The sequence below is a fragment of the Ranitomeya imitator genome, chromosome 4 (genome assembly GCF_032444005.1).
Source record: "Ranitomeya imitator isolate aRanImi1 chromosome 4, aRanImi1.pri, whole genome shotgun sequence".
Lineage (NCBI taxonomy): Eukaryota > Metazoa > Chordata > Amphibia > Anura > Dendrobatidae > Ranitomeya > Ranitomeya imitator.
The window spans coordinates 172236182-172261249 of record NC_091285.1 but is presented as its reverse complement, the minus strand read 5'-3'; positions in this window follow the sequence as shown (position 1 = coordinate 172261249).

The following is a 25068-nucleotide window of genomic DNA, read 5'->3' as shown; positions in this document are numbered from 1 at the left end:
ATTGGCCTCAGGGCTTGTGTGCCACTCCTGACTCCTGTGTGTGCCATCTCTCAGTCAGTGGGCCATAGAAAGCCTATTTATTTTTTTGCTTGATTTAGGTTCTAAAATCTACCTGAAAAAATCACTACATCAATGAGTGGGAGAAAAATATTGGCCTCAGGGCTTGTGTGCCACTCCTGACTCCTGTGTGTGCCATCTCTCAGTCAGTGGGCCATAGAAAGCCTATTTATTTTTTTGCTTGATTTGGGTTCTAAAATCTACCTGAAAAAATCACTACATCAATCAGTGGGAGAAAAATATTGGCCTCAGGGCTTGTGTGCCACTCCTGACTCCTGTGTGTGCCATCTCTCAGTCAGTGGGCCATAGAAAGCCTATTTATTTTTTTGCTTGATTTGGGTTCCAAAATCTACTTGGAAAAATTACAACATCAATCAGTGGGAGAAAAATATTGGCCTCAGGGCTTGTGGGCCACTCCTGACTCCTGTGTGTGCCATCTCTCAGTCAGTGGGCCATAGAAAGCCTATTTATTTTTTTGCTTGATTTAGGTTCTAAAATCTACCTGAAAAAATCACTACATCAATGAGTGGGAGAAAAATATTGGCATCAGGGCTTGTGTGCCACTCCTGACTCCTGTGTGTGCCATCTCTCAGTCAGTGGGCCATAGAAAGCCTATTTATTTTTTTGCTTGATTTGGGTTCTAAAATCTACCTGAAAAAATCACTACATCAATCAGTGGGAGAAAAATATTGGCCTCAGGGCTTGTGTGCCACTCCTGACTCCTGTGTGTGCCATCTCTCAGTCAGTGGGCCATAGAAAGCCTATTTATTTTTTTGCTTGATTTGGGTTCCAAAATCTACTTGGAAAAATTACAACATCAATCAGTGGGAGAAAAATATTGGCCTCAGGGCTTGTGGGCCACTCCTGACTCCTGTGTGTGCCATCTCTCAGTCAGTGGGCCATAGAAAGCCTATTTATTTTTTTGCTTGATTTGGGTTCTAAAATCTACCTGTAAAAATCACTACATCAATCAGTGGGAGAAAAATATTGGCATCAGGGCTTGTGTGCCACTCCTGACTCCTGTGTGTGCCATCTCTCAGTCAGTGGGCCATAGAAAGCCTATTTATTTTTTTGCTTGATTTGGGTTCTAAAATCTACCTGAAAAAATCACTACATCAATCATTGGGAGAAAAATATTGGCCTCAGGGCTTGTGTGTCACTCCTGACTCCTGTGTGTGCCATCTCTCAGTCAGTGGGCCATAGAAAGCCTATTTATTTTTTTTTATTTGGTTTCTAAATTGTCATTGAAAAAATCATTTTATTTTATTTGGTTTCTAAATTCTTCCTGAAAAAATCATTTTATTTTATTTTGTTTATAAAGTCTCCCTGAAAAAAAAATAAATAAATAAGTGGGAGATTAATATTGCCCTTTCTGCTTGTGTGCCAGTCTTGACTCCTGGGTGTGCCATCTCTCTCTCTCTCTCTCAAATTGTGGGCCATAGAAAGCCTATTAATTTTTTGGCTTGATTTGGGTTCCAAAATCTACCTGAAAAAATCACATCAATCAGTGGGAGAAAAATATGGCCTCTGGGCTTGTGGGCCACTCCTGACTCCTGTGTGTGCCATCTCTCACTCAGTGGGGCATAGAAAGCCTTTTTTTTTTTTTTAATTTGGTTTCTAAATTGTCATTGAAAAAATCATTTTATTTTATTTGGTTTCTAAATTATTCCTGAAAAAATCATTTTATTTTATTTTGTTTATAAAGTCTCCCTGAAAAAAAAAAAAAAAATAGGTGGGAGATTAATATTGCCCTTTCTGCTTGTGTGCCAGTCTTGACTCCTGGGTGTGCCATCTCTCTCTCTCTCTCTCAAATTGTGGGCCATAGAAAGCCTATTAATTTTTTGGCTTGATTTGGGTTCCAAAATCTACCTGAAAAAATCACAACATCAATCAGTGGGAGAATAATATTGGCCTCTGGGCTTGTGGGCCACTCCTGACTCCTGTGTGTGCCATCTCTCAGTCAGTGGGCCATAGAAAGCCTATTTATTTTTTTGCTTGATTTGGGTTCTAAAATCTACCTGAAAAAATCACAACATCAATCAGTGGGAGAAAAATATTGGCCTCTGGGCTTGTGGGCCACTCCTGACTCCTGTGTGTGCCATCTCTCACTCAGTGGGGCATAGAAAGCCTTTTTTTTTTTTTTTTATTTGGTTTCTAAATTGTCATTGAAAAAATCATTTTATTTTATTTGGTTTCTAAATTATTCCTGAAAAAATCATTTTATTTTATTTTGTTTATAAAGTCTCCCTGAAAAAAAAAAAATAAAATAGGTGGGAGATTAACCCCTTCATGACCAGGGGATTTTTCGTTTTTCCGTGTTCGTTTTTCGCTCCCCTCCTTCCCAGAGCCATAACTTTTTTATTTTTCTGTCAATTTGGCCATGTGAGGGCTTATTTTTTGCGGGACGAGTTGTACTTTTGAACAACATCATTGGTTTTAGCATGTCGTGCACTAGAAAACGGGAAAAAAATTCCAAGTGCGGTGAAATTGCAAAAAAAGTGCAATCCCACATTGGTTTTTTGTTTGGCTTTTTTGCTAGGTTCACTAAATGCTAAAAATGACCTGCCATTATGATTCTCCAGGTCATTACGAGTTCATAGACACCAAACATGACTAGGTTATTTTTTATCTAAGTGGTGAAAAAAAAATCCAAACTTTGCTAAAAAAAAAAAAAAAAAAATTGCGCCATTTTCCGATACTCGTAGCGTCTCCATTATTCGTGATCTGGGGTCGGTTGAGGGCTTGTTTTTTGCGTGCCGAGATGACGTTTTTAATGATAGCATTTCGGTGCAGATACGTTCTTTTGATCGCCCGTTATTGCATTTTAATGCAATGTCGCGGCGACCAAAAAAACGTAATTCTGGCGTTTCAAGTTTTTTTCCCGCTACGCTGTTTAGCGATCAGGTTAATACTTTTTTTTATTTGATAGATCGGGCAATTCTGAGCGCGGCGATACCAAATATGCGTAGATTTGATATTTTTTTTATTGATTTATTTTGATTGGGGCGAAAGGGGGGTGATTTAAACTTTTATGTTTTTTTTATTTTTTTCACATTTTTTTAAACTTTTTTTTTTAACTTTTGCCATGCTTCAATAGCCTCCATGGGAGGCTAGAAGCAGGCACAGCACGATCGGCTCTGCTACATAGCAGCGATCTGCTGATCGCTGCTATGTAGCAGAATTGCACGTGTGCTGTGAGCGCCGACCACAGGGTGGCGCTCACAGCGACGGGCAATCAGTAACCATAGAGGTCTCAAGGACCTCTATGGCTACAATGGAGAAGCATCGCCGACCCCCGGACATGTGACGGGGGTCGGCGATGACGTCATTTCCGGCCGCCCGGCCGGAAGCGGTAGTTAAATGCCGCTGTCTGCGTTTGACAGCGGCATTTAACTAGTTAATAGGTGCGGGCAGATCGCGATTCTGCCCGCGCCTATTACGGGCACATGTCAGCTGTTCAAAACAGCTGACATGTCCCGGCTTTGGTGCGGGCTCACAGCGGAGCCCTGCATCAAAGCAGGGGAGCCGGCATCGGACGGTATAGTACGTCCGATGCCGGTAAGGGGTTAATATTGCCCTTTCTGCTTGTGTGCCAGTCTTGACTCCTGGGTGTGCCATCTCTCTCTCTCTCTCTCTCAAATTGCTGGCCATAGAAAGCCTATTAATTTTTTTGCTTGATTTGGGTTCTAAAATCTACCTGAAAAAATCACTACATCAATCAGTGGGAGAAAAATATTGGCCTCTGGGCTTGTGGGCCACTCCTGACTCCTGTGTGTGCCATCTCTCACTCAGTGGGGCATAGAAAGCCTTTTTTTTTTAATTTGGTTTCTAAATTGTCATTGAAAAAATCATTTTATTTTATTTGGTTTCTAAATTATTCCTGAAAAAATCATTTTATTTTATTTTGTTTATAAAGTCTCCCTGAAAAAAAAAAATAGGTGGGAGATTAATATTGCCCTTTCTGCTTGTGTGCCAGTCTTGACTCCTGGGTGTGCCATCTCTCTCTCTCTCTCTCTCTCTCAAATTGTGGGCCATAGAAAGCCTATTAATTTTTTGGCTTGATTTGGGTTCCAAAATCTACCTGAAAAAATCACTACATCAATCAGTGGGAGAAAAATATTGGCCTCAGGGCTTGTGTGCCACTCCTGACTCCTGTGTGTGCCATCTCTCACTCAGTGGGCCATAGAAAGCCTATTAATTTTTTTGCTTGATTTGGGTTCTAAAATCTACCTGAAAAAATTCACTACATCAATCAGTGGGAGAAAAATATTGGCCTCTGGGCTTGTGTGCCACTCCTGACTCCTGTGTGTGCCATCTCTCACTCAGTGGGCCATAGAAAGCCTATTTTTTTTTCTTATTTGGTTTCTAAATTCTCCCTGAAAAAATCATTTTATTTTATTTGGTTTCTAAATTCTTCCTGAAAAAAAACAAAAAAACAAAAACAGTGGGAGATTAATATTGCCCTTTCTGCTTGTGTGCCAGTCTTGACTCCTGGGTGTGCCATCTCTCTCTCTCTCTCAAATAGTGGGCCATAGAAAGCCTATTTATTTTTTTGCTTGATTTGGGTTCTAAATTCTACCTGAAAAAATCAATAAATCAATCAGTGGGAGAAAAATATTGGCCTCTGGGCTTGTGTGCCACTCCTGACTCCTGTGTGTGCCATCTCTCACTCAGTGGGCCATAGAAAGCCTATTTTTTTTTTTTTTGGTTTCTAAATTCTCCCTGAAAAAATCATTTTATTTTATTTGGTTTCTAAATTCTTCCTGAAAAAATCATTTTATTTTATTTGGTTTCTAAAGTCTCCCTGAAAAAAAAAAAAAAAAACAGTGGGAGATTAATATTGACATTTGTGCTTGAGTGACAGTCCTGCGTGTGTGGCATCTCTGTGATTTGGTGCCACAGAAAACAGAGTGTGTAACATTTTGCCTGATTTTCCTTGTGGTCTCACCAACCTGTAAAGGGATATCGAAATCATACTGAAGTTTATAGCTCACCGTGTAAGTTGTTTGACAGCAACAAATAAAGTTTCTTTGGTTAAGTTTTTAAAACAATGAGGAAGTCTGGTGCAAGAGGTCGTGGCCGTGGGCTTTCATTGTCAGCTGGTAATGATGGTAGTGGTAGTGGAGCATCAGGTGGTCGTGGGAAAAAAAATATTCCACCTAAGTCTGGAGCTGTGGAGCCAGGTTCGTCGTCTGGCTACACAAGGCCTCGAACACTCTCTTTTCTGGGAGTAGGAAAACCGCTTTTAAAGCCGGAGCAGCAACAGCAAGTTTTGGCTTACCTTGCAGACTCAGCCTCTAGCTCTTTTGCCTCCTCTTCTGAAACTGGTAAATGTAAAAGCAGCGCGTCGTTTGTAGATGTTCACGGTCAGGGACAAGTCGCTTCCTTGTCCTCTTCAGCAAAAACAACAACAAGAGAGAAGGATGCAGCAGGCGACACAACGGGTTACTCCATGGAGCTCTTTACACATACCGTCCCTGGCTTAGAAAGTGAAACAGTTAACAGGCCATGCCCATTACAAGTAGATTCTGACATGGAGTGCACTGATGCACAGCCACAGCCAGACTACTATGCTGGTCCTTTGACTCAGACCACAACATTGCCCTCTCAGGGTACTGATCCACAATCAGACCCTGATGAGACTATGTTGCCCCATCACGAACGCTATACCACCGACCGACACGGTGACACAGACGAAGTTGCACACGAGGTAGAAGAGGAGGTAATAGATGATCCTGTTGTTGACCCCGATTGGCAGCCATTGGGGGAACAGGGTGCAGGCGGCAGCAGTTCTGAAGCGGAGGAGGAGGGGCCGCAGCAGGCATCAACATCGCAACAGGTTCCATCTGCCGGGCCCGTATCTGGCCCAAAACGCGTGGCAAAGCAAAAAACTGTTGGAGGACAGCGTGTCCATCCGGTTAAAGCTCAGTCTGCAATTCCTGAAAAGGGATCCGATGTTAGGAAGAGTGCAGTCTGGCATTTTTTTAAACAACATCCAATTGATCAGCGCAAAGTCATCTGTCAAAAATGTTCAACTAGCTTAAGCAGAGGTCAGAATCTGAAAAGTCTCAATACAAGTTGCATGCATAGACATTTAACCACCATGCATTTGCAAGCATGGACTAACTACCAAACGTCCCTTAAGGTTGTAGCACCCTCGGTCAATGAAGCTAGTCAGCAACGCAACATCCCTTCCGTCACTGTAAGGCCACCATTTTCCGCACCACCGGCAGTATCTGTGCAGGTTTCTTTGCCAGCCCAATGCAGTCAGGGTCAGGGAATCACCAGTTTTGTAGGAGGAAATACTGCATCTAGGGCACCGGCGGAAACAATACCATCTCCAACAGTCTCTCAGTCTGCCATGGCCACCGGCACACCCGTTAGTTCCACGATCTCCAGCTCTCCAGTCCAGCTCACCCTACATGAGACTCTGGTTAGAAAAAGGAAGTACTTATCCTCGCATCCGCATACACAGGGTTTGAACGCCCACATAGCTAGACTAATCTCGTTAGAGATGATGCCCTACCGGTTAGTTTAAAGCGAAGCTTTCAAAGCCCTGATGGAGTACGCTGAACCACGCTACGAGCTACCCAGTCGACACTTTTTTCCAGAAAAGCCATCCCAGCCCTGCACCAGCATGTTAAACAGCGCATCGTCCATGCACTCAGGCAATCTGTGAGTACAAAGGTGCACCTGACTACAGATGCATGGACCAGTAGGCATGGCCAGGGACGTTACGTGTCCATCACGGCACACTGGGTGAATGTGGTGGATGCAGGGTCCACAGGGGACATCAATTTCGGGATAGTTGTGCCTAGCCCACGGTCTAGGAAACAGTTAGCTGTAGGCGTTCGCACCCCCTCCTCCTCCTCCTCGTACTCCTGCAGAAGCGAGAGCTCTTCCACAGACCACAGTCGCCAAACCACTACATCGTCAGCTGTCACTGTTGCACACCAGGTGTCCCATTATGGGGCAGCTACTGGCAAGCGTCAGCAGGCTGTATTGGCTATGAAGTGTTTGGGCGACAACAGACACACCGCGGAAGTTCTGTCCGAGTTCTTGCAGGAAGAAACGCAGTCGTGGCTGGGCACAGTAGATCTTGAGGCAGGCAAGGTAGTGAGTGATAATGGAAGGAATTTCATGGCTGCCATCTCCCTTTCCACACTGAAACACATTCCTTGCCTGGCTCACACCTTAAACCTGGTGGTGCAGTGCTTATTGAAAACTTATCCTGGTTTCTCCTGCCTGCTCCTCAAAGTGCGTGGACTTTGCTCACATATCCGCCGTTCGCCTGTACACTCCAGCCGTATGCAGACCTATCAGCGGTCTTTGAACCTTCCCCAGCATCGCCTAATCATAGACGTTGCAACAAGGTGGAACTCAACACTGCACATGCTTCAGAGACTGTGCGAACAGAGGCGGGCTGTTATGTTTTTGTGGGAGGATACACATACACGGGCAGGCAGTAGGATGGCAGACATGGAGTTGTCGGGTGTGCAGTGGTCGAAGATACAAGACATGTGTCAAGTCCTTCAGTGTTTTGAGGAATGCACACGGCTGGTTAGTGCAGACAACGCCATAATAAGCATGAGCATCCCCCTAATGCGTCTGCTGATGCAAAGTTTGACGCACATAAAGGATCAGGCGTCTGCACCAGAGGGAAGAGGAAAGCCTTGATGACAGTCAGCCATTGTCTGGTCAGGGCAGTGTACAGGACGAGGTAGCGGGCGAAGAGGAGGTGGAGGACGAGGAGGATGATGGGGATGAGTATATTTTTAATGATGAAGCTTTCCCGGGGGCACTGGAAATTGGTGGCGTGGCAAGGCCGGGTTCTGGTTTTTTGAGGGACACAAGTGACGTAGATTTGCCTGCAACTGCACCTCAACCAAGCACAACCGCAGATTTGACAACTGGACTTTGGCCCACATGGCGGATTATGCCTTCTGTATCCTCAAAAGGGACACACGCATTACTAAAATGATGAACGATGACGATTACTGGTTGGCCTGCCTCCTTGATCCTCGCTATAAAGGCAAATTGCAAAATATTATGCCACATGAGAACTTGGAACTAATATTAGCAACAAAACAATCAACTCTTGTTGACCGTTTGCTTCAGGCATTCCCTGCACACAGCGCCCGTGATCGTTCTCACACGAGCTCCAGGGGGCAGCAGACCAGGAATGTTAGGGGTGCACACATCAGAAGTGGCATTGGACAGAGGGGTTTTCTGACCAGGTTGTGGAGTGATTTTGCTATGACCGCAGACAGGACAGGTACTGCTGCATCAATTGAAAGTGACAGGAGACAACATTTATCCAGTATGGTTACAAACTATTTTTCATCCCTTATCGATGTTCTCCCTCAACCGTCATTCCCATTTGATTACTGGGCATCAAAATTAGACACCTGGCCAGAATTGGCTGAATATGCATTGCAGGAGCTTGCTTGCCCGGCAGCTAGTGTCCTATCAGAAAGAGTATTCAGTGCTGCAGGTTCAATATTAACCGAAAAAAGGACTCGTCTGGCTACACAAAATGTTGATGATCTAACATTCATTAAAATGAACCACAACTGGATTTCGAATTCTTTTGCCCCACCTTGCCCGGGCGACACCTAGCTTTCCTATGAAAAGCTCTTGCCTGTGGACTACTGTGAATGACTTTTCAAATGTCTTAATTTGCAGCAGCTGATTGTCCAGCATACGACATGTTTACACCTCCCTAAATGGCCAAACTCCCCACACGGGGCCGTGGTATCGCGACTTGGCGCAAGCACCCGTGAGAGTGCTGTTTGTCTGAAGAGGTGGGCGTGCCCGCTTTTGGTCGACAGCACTGCCACTGGGTCCCTCATAGTACAATAAACTGTCTCTGGCGGTTGTGGTGCGCACCCAACGTCAGACACACTGTTGTAACATGAGGGGCCCTGGGCCTGTACCGCCGTCCACAAGAGAGTTCACCCATCCCCAGGTCAAACATTGCTCTGCCACTTCCACAATTATCTCTCACACTTCCACCAATGTTTAGACTATGCGCTGACATCCTTCCATTCCTGCCACTGACAATACCATTGTGTTGACATGTATAATGGTACTTAACATAGTCAGGGGCAGTGTCCTCTATTTACCAAAGTAAAAACTTTGCGCCAAATTAGTAGGTCAGAAACAACGCAGAGGATCCCACCCCTGTACCTAAAGATTGCACCCTTTAGTGTTTTCGCTGGATTTTAATGTGAGACATTCACATTTATGTATTGTTTTGGACTACTAACTGGCAGACACTCGTTACAATCATCCTCCGCTGACCAGGCCACTGCTGGCCGTGTTCACCTGGAACCAATTTAAAATTGCCTACAGCCATATGTTATTATGTTAGGCCTTTGATGCCTGTCTGCGGTCACTCCTTCCACTAGGCCTCCACTGACCACACCACTGCTGCCCGTGTACCCCTGGAACCAATTTAAAATTGCCTACAGCCAGCCCAATTTTTTTATGTTAGGCCTTCGAAGCCTGTCTGCGGTCCGTTCTTTCTACTACTACTACACTGACCAGGCCACTGCTGCCCGTGTTCCCCTGGAACCAATTTAAAATTGCCTACAGCCATCTGTTATTATGTTAGGCCTTCGATGCCTGTCTGCGGTCACTCCTTCCACTAGGCCTCCACTGACCAGACCACTGCTGCCCGTGTTCCCCTGGAACCAATTTAAAATTGCCTACAGCCATCTGTTATTATGTTAAGCCTTCAATGCCTGTCTGCGGTCATTCCTTCCACTAGGCCTCCACTGACCACACCACTGCTGCCCGTGTACCCCTGGAACCAATTTAAAATTGCCTACAGCCAGCCCAATTTTTTTATGTTAGGCCTTTGAAGCCTGTCTGCGGTCCGTTCTTTCAACTACTACTACACTGACCAGGCCACTGCTGCCCGTGTTCCCCTGGAAGCAATTTAAAATTGCCTACAGCCAACCCAATTTTTTTATGTTAGGCCTTCGAAGCCTGTCTGCGGTCCGTTCTTTCTACTACTACTCCACTGACCAGGCCACTGCTGCCCGTGTTCCCCTGGAACCAATTTAAAATTGCCTACAGCCATCTGTTATTATGTTAGGCCTTCGATGCCTGTCTGCGGTCACTCCTTCCACTAGGCCTCCACTGACCAGACCACTGCTGCCCGTGTACCCCTGGAACCAATTTAAAATTGCCTACAGCCAGCCCAATTTTTTTATGTTAGGCCTTCGAAGCCTGTCTGCAGTCCGTTCTTTCTACTACTACTACACTGACCAGGCCACTGCTGCCCGTGTTCCCCTGGAACCAATTTAAAATTGCCTACAGCCATCTGTTATTATGTTAGGCCTTCGATGCCTGTCTGCGGTCACTCCTTCCACTAGGCCTCCACTGACCACACCACTGCTGCCCGTGTACCCCTGGAACCAATTTAAAATTGCCTACAGCCAGCCCAATTTTTTTATGTTAGGCCTTCGAAGCCTGTCTGCGGTCCGTTCTTTCAACTACTACTACACTGACCAGGCCACTGCTGCCCGTGTTCCCCTGGAAGCAATTTAAAATTGCCTACAGCCAACCCAATTTTTTTATGTTAGGCCTTCGAAGCCTGTCTGTGGTCCGTTCTTTCTACTACTACTCCACTGACCAGGCCACTGCTGCCCGTGTTCCCCTGGAACCAATTTAAAATTGCCTACAGCCATCTGTTATTATGTTAGGCCTTCGATGCCTGTCTGCGGTCACTCCTTCCACTAGGCCTCCACTGACCAGACCACTGCTGCCCGTGTACCCCTGGAACCAATTTAAAATTGCCTACAGCCAGCCCAATTTTTTTATGTTAGGCCTTCGAAGCCTGTCTGCGGTCCGTTCTTTCTACTACTACTACACTGACCAGGCCACTGCTGCCCGTGTTCCCCTGGAACCAAATATGAAGTGCCTACAGCCCAATTTTTTTATGTTAGGCCTTCGAAGCCTGTCTGCGGTCCTTCCTTCCAATAGTTCTCCACTGACCAGACCAATGCTGGCCGTGTACCCCTGGAGCCCAGCTGAAAGTGCATGGAGCCTCCTTTTTTTCTTTGTTTTATATTTAGAAAGCCCAGATGAACTACGCTGTACCACGGTTCAAGCTACCCAGTCAACATTTCTTTTGCGAGAAAAGCCATTCCAGCCCTCCAGCAGCATGAAAAAGTCTGCATTGTCATAGCACTCAGGCAATCAAACAGTAGAAAGGTGCACCTGACAAGAGACGCATGGACCAGTAGGCATGTCCACAAAAAGTTACGTGTCCATTACGGCGCACTGGGTTAATGTGTTGGATGCATGGTCCACAGGGGACAGCCTACAAAGTCTGTCTGCAGTCCCTAATTCAAATTTTCCTCCGCTGACCACACCACTGCTGCCCGTGTACCCCTGGAACCACTTTTAAAGTGTCTACAGCCTAATTTTGTTATGTTAGGCCTACTACGCCTGTCTGCGGTCCCTCCTTCCAATACTCGTCCACTGACCAGACCACTGCTGCCCGTGGACCCCTGGAACCTATTTTTAATTGCATAGAGCATCCTTATTTTAATAGTAGGCGTACAAAGTCTGTCTGCGGTCCACTATTGAAATTGTCCTCCACTGCCCAGAGCAATGCTGCCTGTGTACCCCTGTAACTTTTTTAAGCTGCAGTGAGCCACATTTTTGGTTTAAGGCCTACTACCTGTGTCTGTCTGCGCCACTCAATTCAGCTGTGTTCCTTTGAAAAAAGCTGAGCGTCAATAGTCTTGTTTTCAGCCTCTAGGAATTTTAAAACTGCATTGGGGGTACAACTTTGGTAGGGCCTACTAACGGTGTCTGCCGCCCCAAGGTGTGCCCCAGGTTTCGTCCACATTGCTTCGGTCTTCCGACTCTCGTTTAGTAGTTGTAGAAAACTACACTGCATTAGGCCTACAAATTGGGTATGGGGTGTAGAGAGATGGTGTGTTCCACTCCAAGGTGTTCCCCAGGTTTCCTCTCCATTGCTTCGATCTTCATGCTCTCGTTTAGTAGTTGTTGGAAACTACGCTGCATTAGGCCTACGAATTGGGTATGGGGTGTAGAGAGATGGTGTGTTGCACTCCAAGGTGTTCCCCAGGTTTCCTCTCCATTGCTTCGATCTTCATGCTCTCGTTTAGTAGTTGTTGGAAACTACGCTGCATTAGGCCTACAAATTGGGTATGGGGTGTAGAGAGATGGTGTGTTACACTCCAAGGTGTTCCCCAGGTTTCGTCCACATTGCTTCGGTCTTCCGACTCTCGTTTAGTAGTTGTAGAAAACTACACTGCATTAGGCCTACAAATTGGGTATGGGGTGTAGAGAGATGGTGTGTTCCACTCCAAGGTGTTCTCCAGGTTGCCTTTCCTGAGCTTCTATTTTCAGGCTCTCGTTTAGTAGTTGTTGGGAACTACACTGCATTAGGCCTACAAAATGGGTATGGGGTGTAGAGAGATGGTGTGTTGCACTCCAAGGTGTTCCCCAGGTTTCCTCTCCATTGCTTCGATCTTCATGCTCTCGTTTAGTAGTTGTTGGAAACTAGACTGCATTAGGCCTACAAATTGGGTATGGGGTGTAGAGAGATGGTGTGTTACACTCCAAGGTGTTCCCCAGGTTTCGTCCACATTGCTTCGGTCTTCCGACTCTCGTTTGGTAGTTGTAGAAAACTACACTGCATTAGGCCTACAAATTGGGTATGGGGTGTAGAGACGGTGTGTTCCACTCCAAGGTGTTCTCCAGGTTGCCTTTCCTGAGCTTCTATCTTCAGGCTCTTGTTAAAAAGTGGTTAAATGGAACAACTGCATTTGGCGTACTAGTTGGTTTGGGGCCTACTAACAGTGTCTGCCGCTCCTTGCTGTTCTCCTGGTTTCCTGTCCTGAAATTCCATTTTCAGGCTCTCGTTAAGTAGTTGTTAATGTTAGACTGCATTTGGCCTACTAGTTGGGTTGGGGCCTACTATCGGTGTCTGCCACTCCTTGCTGTTCTCCTCCACTGAACAAAGCTGTGCCGCCTGTTTACTACGGTTGCCAATTTTGAACTGCATTTTGACTACTTACTGATTTGGGCCTACTCTCTGTGTCAGCCTCTCATTCCAGTTGTCCTCCACTGCAATGCCCCCTGGTTAGTCCTTTGTTACCAATTTTGAACTGCATTTAGCCCACTTTATTCTTTGGGCCTATATCTGTGTTTCCTCCTCATCCTGCCCATTGCCCAGCCAGTGATAGATGAGTCTGCTGGTACATTGACCCATAACGCAACATTCCCCGTGCACGCTACACAGCAAGATTGTGACCCTGCTGAAAGTCAGGTTCCTCTTCCCGCATACCATACCACCTTACACGGGGACAAAGAGAAAGGTGCAGATGAAAGTGCAGGTTCCTTCATCAGGTGGGGGGAGGAATACTAGTTGGCGACGTCACTGGCACAGGGCCTCTCATAGTATGCAAAAGTGTTGCTGCCGGTGGGAGGCGCCCCCGCCGTGCAAACACACCGCTGTACTTTGAGGGGCCCTGTGCCAGTGCCAATGCCAACTAGTGGGCCCCCCCTGCTTGCTCAGGATCACAGCACTTGCAAAGTTGAAATACTTACCTCTCCCTGCTCCACTGCCGTGACGTGTTCCAGATTTCCTGGGCCCACTAATTACTTGAACCAGCCCTACCCCCCACAACTTTAGCCAAATGACCCCCAATTTCAAATGCCTTCCAATTATTATAAGGTAAATTACGATTGACAAGCTTCAGTAACAAGAATGGATGTTTTTGCCATTAAAATGGGCAGTGTAGATGTTTTCCTGGCCTCCACTCACTGCCGACTATGCTCCCCCATTGACTTGCATTGGGTTTCGTGTTTCGGGCGATACCCGACTTTTCGCGATAATCGGCCGATTCCACTCGACTCGACTTCTAAGATAGTCGGGTTTCGCGAAACACGGCTCGACTCCAAAAAGGTCAAGGTCGCTCAACCCTAGTCCAAGGTGTTGTTTTCAGATGAAAGTAAATTTTGCATTTCATTTGGATATCAAGGCCTCAGAATTTGAAGGAGTGCAGAGGCCACAATCCAAGCTGCTTAAGGTCTACTGTGAAGTTTCCACAATCAATGATGGTTTGGGCAGCCATGTCATGTGCTGGTGTAGGTCCTCTGTGTTTTATTAAGGCCAAAGTCAGCGCAGCTTTCCACCAGGAAATGTTAGAGCACTTCTTGCTTCCCTCTGCAGACAAGCTAATTGGAGATGGAAATTTCATTCTCTAGCAGGACTTGGCACCTGTCCACACTGCCAAAAGTACCAATACCTGGTGTAAAAACAACAGTATCACTGTGCTTGATTGGCCAGCAAACTCTCCTGACCTAAACCCTATGGGGTATTGTCAAGAAGATACCAGAAACAAGAGAAACCAGAAACAACAATACAGACAAGCTACAGGCTGCTATCAAAGCAACCTGGGCTTTCATAATACCTCAGCAGTGCCACATGCTGGTCGCCTCCATCTCTAACTCATCAACCGTCCAATACAAATGCCAACTTAAAATCTTCATCTAATAAATGTATTTATGGAGAATGCAGGGATACGAGATTTTCCATCATCTAATAAATTTATTTATGGAGAATGCAGAGATACGAGATTTTCCATGATATTAAGGATTTTAAAAAGATCAAACCATTCAGATCATGTGAAAAAATGTATCCCTGTTTGTCTCTTTCCCAATGAGTGTTGCTAAAAATATCAGGTTGTTCATTAACTCAGGGGAAAATTATTTATAGCCTAGCACTACTTTCTTTAGGGTTCACTGTTTTCTTATACCTATAACAAAGTCCTAGCATCTGTCAGAATATGTGTGCTAATGAAAAGTGAGATATAATTGGCGATAATAGTGTCTAATTATTCTTTATAAAGAAACACATTAAAGAGGTTCTTTAGGACTTTATTATTAAACTAGGTGGTAGCCCGATTCTAACACATCGGGTATTCTAGAATATGTATGCAGTTAATTTATGAAGATTTTAGAATAATACATTGAATACACAGGATTCGGCCAACCGCGACCAATTAGCGAAGCGTGGTTCAAATCCCGCGCCAATTCGCGTCTGGATTGCGCCTGTCACTGATTGTTCGCGGCCGGCCACATAGTATATAACAGCCCACGTAGTAAATAGCACAGCCACGTAGTACATAGCACAGCCACGTAGTATATTGCACAGCCCACGGAGTATATAGCACAGCCCACAGAGTATATAGCACAGCCATGTAGTATATAACACAGCCCATGGAGTATATAGCTCAGCCCACAAAGTGTATAACAGCCCACTTACCATATAACACAGCCACGTAGTTTATAACAGCCCATGTAGCATATAACACAGCTCACGTAGTATATAACAGCCCACGCACGCAGTATATAACATAGCCCACGTAGTGTATAACACAGCCCATGTAGTGTATAACAGCCCACGTAGTGTATAACACAGCCCACGTAGTATATAACAGCCCACGTAGTGTATAACACAGCCCACGTAGTATATAGCACAGCCCACATAGTATATAAAAGCCTATGTAGTGTATAACACAGCCACATAGTATATAGCACAGCCCACGTAGTAGATAGCACAGCCACGTAGTATATTGCACAGCCACGTAGTATATGGCACAGCCACGTAGTATATTGCACAGCCTACATAGAGTATATTGCACAGCCACGTAGTATATTGCACAGCCCTACGTCATCATCTCGCGAGATCTCAATGCATGGAGCGGTCACCGGGGCGTTGCGAGGAGCGGGAAAGGCCTGTTTTGGATCCGAGGAGCCGACGGACGGTGAGTATATAACTATTTTTTATTTTTTAAATTATTTTTAACATTAGATCTTTTCACTATTGATGCAGCATAGGCAGCATCAATAGTAAAAAGTTGGCCACACGGGGTTAATAGCAGCGTTAACGGAGTGCGTTACACCGCGGCATAATGCGGTCCGTTAGTGCTGCCATTAACCCTGTGTGAGTGCTGACTGGAGGAAAGTATGGAGCGGGCACTGACTGCAGGGAGGAAGGAGCGGCCATTTTGCCACCGGACTGTGCCCGTCGCCAATCAGCGACGCAGGATTTCCATTACAGACAGACGGAAGTTACCCTTATACAATTATATAGTAGATCAGCAACTTTTAAAGGGGTATTTTAGCTACTAGTAACAGTCTCTTACCACTGGACCCATTCATCATGAAACCTCTTCATTCAATCTATGGAAGTAATAAAAAGATACCAGCAGTTGGACCTCTTCTGATCTAACCAGTGACTAGGCGACACATTCTGGTGATTGAAATAACATTATGTCCCAGGGAAGGCCTCTTCATGTAACTCATGTCAGTGCTTACAAAGGTTATAATGGTACAGAGCAAGACAGCATTGTATGCTAGATTGGAGACTTCAGCGGTGAGTCTTGCTTTTGCCTTGGATGCAATAATAGCTGGAGAATGGTATGGAGACCACGTGGACAATTCCATGAAGAGGCCTTCATGAGAGAACATCACACCAGTCTCACTCCTGGGATTATGCTGTGTAGTGGCATATTGTACAATAACTGGACCCCTCTAGCCTTCATTTCAGGTATACTAATAGCTTGGTGTAATAATGATTTAGTTGTGGAACCAGTGGTAAGGCAAGTTCTCCACAGTATCTCAGGAGCCATTTTTCAATATGACAACACCATGCTGCATGTTGCTCGTGCCACTGAGTGTAGCCTGCACAGCCTAAGTGTGGTACCATGGCCTGCAGAGTCTCTCGACTTTTCTCCTGTCAAGCAGATCTGGGATGTCATTGGTTGGCAATACCAAATGGAACTGGCAGCAGTGGATCTTGATGATTTACCCAAGTGCATTCAGTGTGGCAGAACATTCCTCAGACTACCATTAATAACCTCATTTGTAGCATGTCAAGGTCTGTATTACTGTTTCATACTTGAAACTGAGCAAATTTTAAAAATGTTGTTTCCATGTTTACATCATTTTCATTACCATGTCTATCAATCCTGTGATTTCAATAACTCCACGACTTTTCCTTCTTGGTGTGGAAATTTCAATGTTGAGGAGTGTATACATTCAATCAGTTCATTTTTTTCACATTAATGCGCACTCTGCACCATCATGACTGAAAAAAACAGAAAAGTAGACATTTTTTCAAATTTAATAAAAAAGAAAAACTGAAATATCACATGGACATAAGTATTCAGACCCTTTGCTCAGACACTCATATTTAAGTCACATGCTGTCCATTTCCTTGTGATCCTCCTTGAGATGGTTTTACTACTTCATCATTGGAGTCCAGCTGTGTTTAATTAAACTGATATGATTTGATTTAGAAAGGCACACACCTGTCTATATAAGACCTCACAGCTCACAGTGCATGTCAGACCACATGAGAATCATGAGGTCAAAGGAAATGGCCAAGCAGCTCAGAGACAGAATTGTGGCAAGGCACAGATCTGCCCAAGGTTACAACAGAATTTCTGCAGTACTCAGGGTTCCTAAGAGCACAGTGGCCTCCATAATCCAGAAATGGAAGAAGTTTGGGACCACCAGAAGTCTTCCTAGAGCAAACTGAGCAATCGTGGGAGAAGAGTCTTGGAGAGAGAGGTAAAGAAGAACCCTAAGATCACTATGGATGAGCTCCAGAGATGCAGTAGGAGAAAGTTCCACAAAGTCAACTACCATTGCAGCCCTCCGCCAGTCAGGCCTTTATGGCTGAGTAGCCCAACGGAAGCCTCTCCTCAGTGCAAGACATATGAAAATCCGCATAGAGATTGCTAAAAACGCATGAAGGACTCCCAGACAATGAGAAATATGATTCTCTGATCTGATGAGATGAAGATAGATCTTTTTGGTAATAATTCAAAGTGGTATGTGTGGAAAAAACAGGCACTGCTCCTCACCAGCCCAATACAATCCCAACAGTGAAACATGGTGGTGGCAGCATCATGCTATAGGGGTGTTTTTCAGCTGCAGGGATAGGACAGCAGGCAGCTAAAATAACAAAGGAGTGGCTTCAGAGCAACTATGTGACCATTCTTGACTGGCCCAGCCAGAGCTCTGACCTAAACCCAATTAAGCATCTCTGGAGATACCTGAAAATTGCTGTCCACCAACGTTCACCCTCCAACCTGATGTAACTGGTGACTGGAGAAGATCTGCAAAGAAGAATGGCAGAGGATCCCCAAATCCAAGTGTGAAAAACTTTTTGCATAATTCCCAAAAAGACTCATGGCTGTACTAGCTCAAAAGGTGCTTCTACTCAATACTCAGCAAAGGGTCTATATATTTATGACCATGTGATATTTCAGTTTTTCTTTTTTAATAAATTTGCAAAATTACTACATTTCTGTTTTTTTTTCCAGTCAAGATGGGGTGCAGAGTGTACATTAAAGAGAAAAAAATTAAACTTTTTTGAATTTACCAAATGGCTGCAATGAAACAAAGAGCGAAAAATGTAAACGGGTCGGAATACTTTCCTTACCCACTGTATATGTAAATATGTCATGAGTTACATATATCTGTAATGTGTGCTGTATCTCATATTTGTACAGATCTGTTGACTTTTGGCCGCCTTATAGAAGCTATTTGTAGCAGCTGTTTTCTGTGCACTTGGTATTACTTGTCCTCTGTGATGACTATGTGAGAGAAGACTTGTGAGGTCTTCAAAATTCAATATGGGATAGAAGCTTCCAAGACCTCACAAGTCTCTTGTCTTTGGGTATACGGTCCTCTTATCTCATTCCAGAAAAAAATATTGGTTGGGACCAGAATGCCCTACTTTGCAAATTCCCCCTCCCCATAAAGCATTAGAAACACTTATAATGAACATATGGTCCATCAAATGAATAGGAATATTCACATATGTACAAGCATCCATTACAGAGGTCAACTAAGTACAACTGGTATATGGAATGGATTTTTACTTTTATTTTGAGGATTTCTGCAGTCTAAAATCTTGTGTTTATCACACTTTAACCAAACAATATGTATTAGATGAAAATTGATACATAAACCAATATTTCAGACATCTTGTTTTCTTTGGTAATGTCTAATAAGCTCAGGTATACAAATAATACAAAATGAAAGTTGTAATGACTGAAGGCGAGGAGCCATCACCCCAAACATCTATAGTAACAGCCATTGCCATATAACAAATATTTGCTAATTACATGGCATATGCAGAAATCTCCAAAGGCATTGATCATTTTCTCAATTGACCCTTATGAACCCAATAAATCTATATATATCTATATAGGGCAGAATGAACGAGACTTCTTTGGTAGAGACTGGTTTGAATTAAAGGACTTTATATGGAATAAGAAAATAGGATTTATGGATATTAAAAAGGAATACGAAAAGAGAAAATATTAAACACAAAAAAAGTGGGAAAGCAAAACAGTATGTTATGGAAGGGTCTAATCACTATTTTCTCCATAAGGGTACCATATTTCTTGGAGAGGCGGATATTAGACACGGTAGACTTAAAGTAATAATGATAGAAACCACAGGCAAAGTCATATAAAATTACAGATAAAATGTATTAAGGAAAAAAATCCCAAAAAGAGCAACAAGACATGGGTAGAGCATTCTGTATTTGGATAACTAAAGATCATTAGGGGTTGTTATAAGCGACTGATTTGTCCAACCTTAGATATTATGTAAAAGTTTTTTCTAATTTCTTTAGGTCAGTGGGGTCTTAGTTGTGGGACTTCCCCATGATTCAACACCTATCCATAGTTTTTGATTCTCTATTTTTCTATCTATCCCAGGAGAGGCATGTTTGATGAATATTAGGTTAATTAGGTTTCTGTAAGGTATCTGATGCAAACGTGTTCAGACATCATTTATCTATCAGAGTTCTTTCTATTCTTATTGAGGTTATCTGACCCCTACCTCCAAAAAAATCTCTGCTGTCTTGAAATAAAACACCATAGAGCCACAAATGTGCCAAAAGTATGAACAAATTCCACTTAGAAAAGCATTCCCAATATTTTTTTTATTTATTAAACCTTTTCAAAAGTGTATCTAACCTAATTTGTGTTAATATACTTCTGAAACTCAGCAGGCTCATATTGTTAAAAGTGACTTACGGCTTAGGCCCCTTTCACACATCAGTTTTGCTATCAGTCGCAATCCGTCGAATTTTGAAAAAAAAACGGAGCCGGCGACTGATGGTGCCGGATCAGTTTTTTCTCATAGACTTGTATTAGCGATGGATTGCGAGAGATGGCCTCACATTTCATCCGTCGTTTGCCGGATCGGTCAAAAATTGTTTGTCCGGCGGCCGGAGACAGGGGACAAAGTAATGTTTTTGTGTCCGTCGAAAAAATGGACAGCGACGGATCTGTAGCCGTCCGTCGTTTGCTCGAATGGAAGCCTGTGGGTGCAGGATCCATCAAATGATGGAATCCGGTGACGGATTCCGTTTTTTAAAACTGAGAATGCTCCGATTTTTTTTAAGATACAATTAGCCAGATCCGTTAGTCGGATCCGGTGAAAAAATGGATCCGTCGCATCGGTTTTTCACAATCTGTGACGAGCCAACGCTTTGTGACTGACGGCAAAAAACTGATGTGTGAAAGGGGCCTTACACATAGACTCCGGTATGAATCGGCAATTTAGATTAGAAGTCATGTGAATGAGAAGAGGACAGGAGAAGCGCTGTATAGAAGAGAAGATGGCGATTAGTGAGTATTTTAACTAACTTAGACTATACTACTGTACATTAACATTTACATAGATTTAGTTCATAAAAAATATTGGGAATGCTTCTTTAAAAATGCACTGTTTATAGGCTGTTTAATAATTTCGATTTCACTTGCTGCCAATATTAGCCAACAAAGAGCCAGAAAAAAGGTGGCACTTTTCCAAAAAAACTCTGTGTGTGAAACCACATTTAAACTGTAGGGCAATCTCCTATTTTTAAGAAGGTGTTTCAAAGAGGGTGTTAGAGAAGGAGTGAGTTCTAAGTATTGCATTCTAATGGTGACATTTGATTTCCTTGAGTATTTTCACCTCCTACTTCATTTATGTCCAAAGAAATAACACTTTCATGAGAATGTGTCATTAGAAAATGACTTATTGGTTAAATTATTTTTTGTGTAAAAGAACATTTTTTTTTTTGGGGGGGGGAGTGCTTTTCTATATCATATTTTTTATTAAAAATAAAAATTAGAAATCTTTTAATTTTAAAACAGGACAATTGTTTTTTTTTAAGGAAACACCACTTGTGTATAGCAATAATGAACAGACTCTGAATTTAACTACTAATGGGCAAAGATTATGAAAAAGAGAACAGAGAGCAGGGTGTTATGATAGTGTAGCCACTCACTCTGGAAAATAGGTAACACACTGAAAACTGTCACTCACCATGCCGATTCCTGTGCAAATTAGAGATCCTGACCCCACAGTCCCTAGTGGTTCCTGCGTGAGCTGAGATAACCCTAACCACAGACTAGACAATGGCAACCTGTACCCATGCTGCTTGAAAGGCTGTCAAGCGCTTCACGTTCCTCCTAAAGAACCGGAGAGCAGAGCAGAGTGCAAATTACCTACAGAAGGGAAAGTGTGCTGAAATAGGAGATCCCAGAGTGAGTAAAAAAAAGCACAAGATGCAAACTAAGCAGAAATAAACAAAAAAATAATTTCCTGATGACACACTAATTTTAAAGAAAAATATTTCTATTCATATCAAGTAAATGCCCTTCATTTATGTTTTCGATTTTGATGCCAATATTGTACGTTACCTCTTTGGTTGCTACTACTCAAATTTCTGCTGGCTGCATTTGGCACTTGGCAGCAGGCAAATGGTTCAAGTCTACTTTCAGTACAATTTTCTGGTAAAAGGGAACAATCAGATTTCTGATCTCTAACTATTTTTGGAGAAAAAAACAGCATGTGACACAAATATCAATACAAGATTAGTAAAATAAATTTAATATCAATTTGCTGAATATTTTCTTATGTTATGTTTATGTCTCCATTCCCTTTTTACCAAGATAAAAATGGACATAGATCTCCCTGAGAATCTGTCTCCAAAGATTAATTTTAATGAAAGGGAGCGTTACCAGTGTGAGACATGTAGATCAGAAGAACAGACTGTCAGTCATTACATGTCTCACACTGGTAACACTCCCGTTCATTAAAAATATTGATAAATAGGCAGATTCCAGAATGCCCATCTATGGCTACGTTCACATTAGCGTCGCGTCGCTGTTGCGTCGGCGACGCAGCGGCGACGCGTGGAAAAACGCGCGCGTTTTGCGACGCGTGTGTCGTTTTTTGACGAAATCGGACGCACAGAAAATGCAACTTGTAGCGTTTTCTTGCGTCCGACGCTAGCGTCTAAAACGACGCACGTGTCGGAAAACGCGTGCAAAAAGACGCACGCGTCCCCTATGTTAAACATAGGGGCGCGTCGCCGCTGCGTCGCCGCTGCGTCGCCGACGCAACAGCGACGCACATTAGCGTAACGCTAATGTGAACGTAGCCTAAGACATCCATATGTCCTAATAAAGCTGCTTGGACAGTGATTTACGCATCTGAATTTTGTTCAGGGGTGAGAATATATGTTTTGCGGGTCAGTATATGATTGTTAGTTGTTGATATATTTGTATCCATTGCAGGCTTATATTTGCCATTAATTATGATTATTTAGGAGTGTTTTATGTGGCTGGTGCATCCAAAAATAAATATTGAATAAAATTAGAGGCACTTAATGTACTCAGAATAGTATTTATAAATAGTTTTATGTAGATTGAGTTATTATTTTTTGATTTGATATTCTTTTTTGAATTTTTTGTATTATTTTATTTTTTTTTTTAAATAATATCGTATTGTCTCGTTGGTGATATGAGGAATCATCACTGGTGCACTAGTATCGGCCTACGATTCCTTTTTTTATGTGTCTGAGTGGCTTTTTCTTAGTAAGAGTTCTTTATTCTCATTATTACAAATAGGTACGAGGAAGTGCTGATAAATAGTTGGCCTTAAATCTTTCTAGCAGGCAAAAATAAATCCCATTGATGCGGATACAAGTATTAGCTTTGACGAGACCACTGCTAAGTTTTAACAGAAAAGGTCGCGTCATATTGAAATTGTGATTAAGAAAAGTTAACTATATCAGGTGAAGATTGGAACTTCCAAAGGCGTCTTATTTTTACATGACGATGCACCCTCCAACTATAGGTTATTTCACATTTGGCTTTGTATCTACACCTTGTGTGTATTCTATAACTACGGTATATCATTATATAATACAAAATGAAATCTGACATTAGTTATGGACAAAATGACTTGTGCACTCGAATGCGTTCATTTCCCTTAATTTAGAGGTTAGAAATTACTTACATATTTCCCATTGGCTTAATAACCCAAAAAAAAATAAGAAGAGTATTTTTTGTATTCTTTATATTCATTATGCTTGGCATTTTGTGGGTGGAAACCTGCATAAATATTGAGCAGTAGTTTCAATATTTTTTTTTAAGTATTCCTAGTGTCTTATCTAGGCTTACGTATAGAATAGAAGTAATAAGGAAAAATATTTTCACAATTATTGTCATGGAAAACAATGTTACCCGATGTCTCAATATACATGTACAAATAAGCAACCAAAACATATAATAGTGGACACAAAGCAGAATTAATACATTCTATGCAAAAGCTACATTTACATTGCAATTAACATACACAGAATAATTATTTGAGTTTATTCATGCTTCTAATCTATTTTTTTTTTACAGATTTTTGTAAAGTTATTAAATATTTCTAAACGTATTTTCATTTTGTACAATTATATGCTCCAGTTAATAAATTAATCCAAACTCTGAATCAATACCGATAAAATAAATAATACGATTAATAACATTTTAAAAGATACTTTTTAGAGGGATGTGACATTGATGTCTATGACATGGAAGCAGACGTCCCTCCTTGTTACTCTATATCTAGAAAACATTGCTGAGACACAGAGCCGTTCTCCAGTAAATGACCCTGCTAAATGATGGATGGAAATCTGTAATTAGTCATTTCCTGATTTAATGGTAGGTCAGTGACCCATAACATTATCTTTTTTTCTATGCTATTTATGGTAACTGTACATTTTATTATTGATCTTTATGTATTTTACAGAAGCAGGGTCATCGCTGTTTAATACGCGTCCTTCGTAACGAAATAAGAAAAAGCAATAAATTACCCTGTTAAATTAGTTGAGGAAAATACCATGATGACTTCCACTTGAAATACAACAGATAAGACCCCCGGCCCGTGGTGGCATAGTTAAAAGTGGATGCAAGGATTTCAGATTCTGAAATGCAGCATAAGTCTGATCCTTGTCTGTCCACACAACATTTTCCAGGGGAGATAAAAAGTCTGCTTTTAAATGTCCCTTGTTGGGCCTCCGCTTCGTATCAGTGCTTGGTGTCACCCTGCTGCAGTCAGACCATTATTAGGACGTATAAAGATGTGACAGGAATAGAGGCTGCGAGTAGAACGTCTGAACGTTACGTTCTGCTGCAAATCCGAAAATTTGTCTGCCCTTGCGTGAGCCCTTATATACGGCAGTCTTATATACAGGGGTCAGTAGACATGAAGCTTAAATGGCAGGGCACACTTATATAGCACCATCATATTCCCCAGGCCTTTCCATACATTATAAACTCTCTCCCCCTTGGAGCTCACAATCTATAATCCCTGTCTTTAGAGAGTGGGAGAAAACCCACACAAACACGCGGAGAACATACAAACTCCTGCGGATGTTGTCCTTGGTGGGATTTGAACCCAGGACCCCAGTGCTGAGGTGCTAACCACTGAGCCACCTGTTTATACAATACGTTTAATAGACATTGCTCAAAAAAATAAATATAGTAAATAAATTTATGAATCCTGGAGACAAGAATTCATGAATTTCTCCATAAAACAACTATAAACTAACTTTTGGCACCGAATGCATATAATGAAGATTTGTAATCACCCTTCTACTACCCTGAA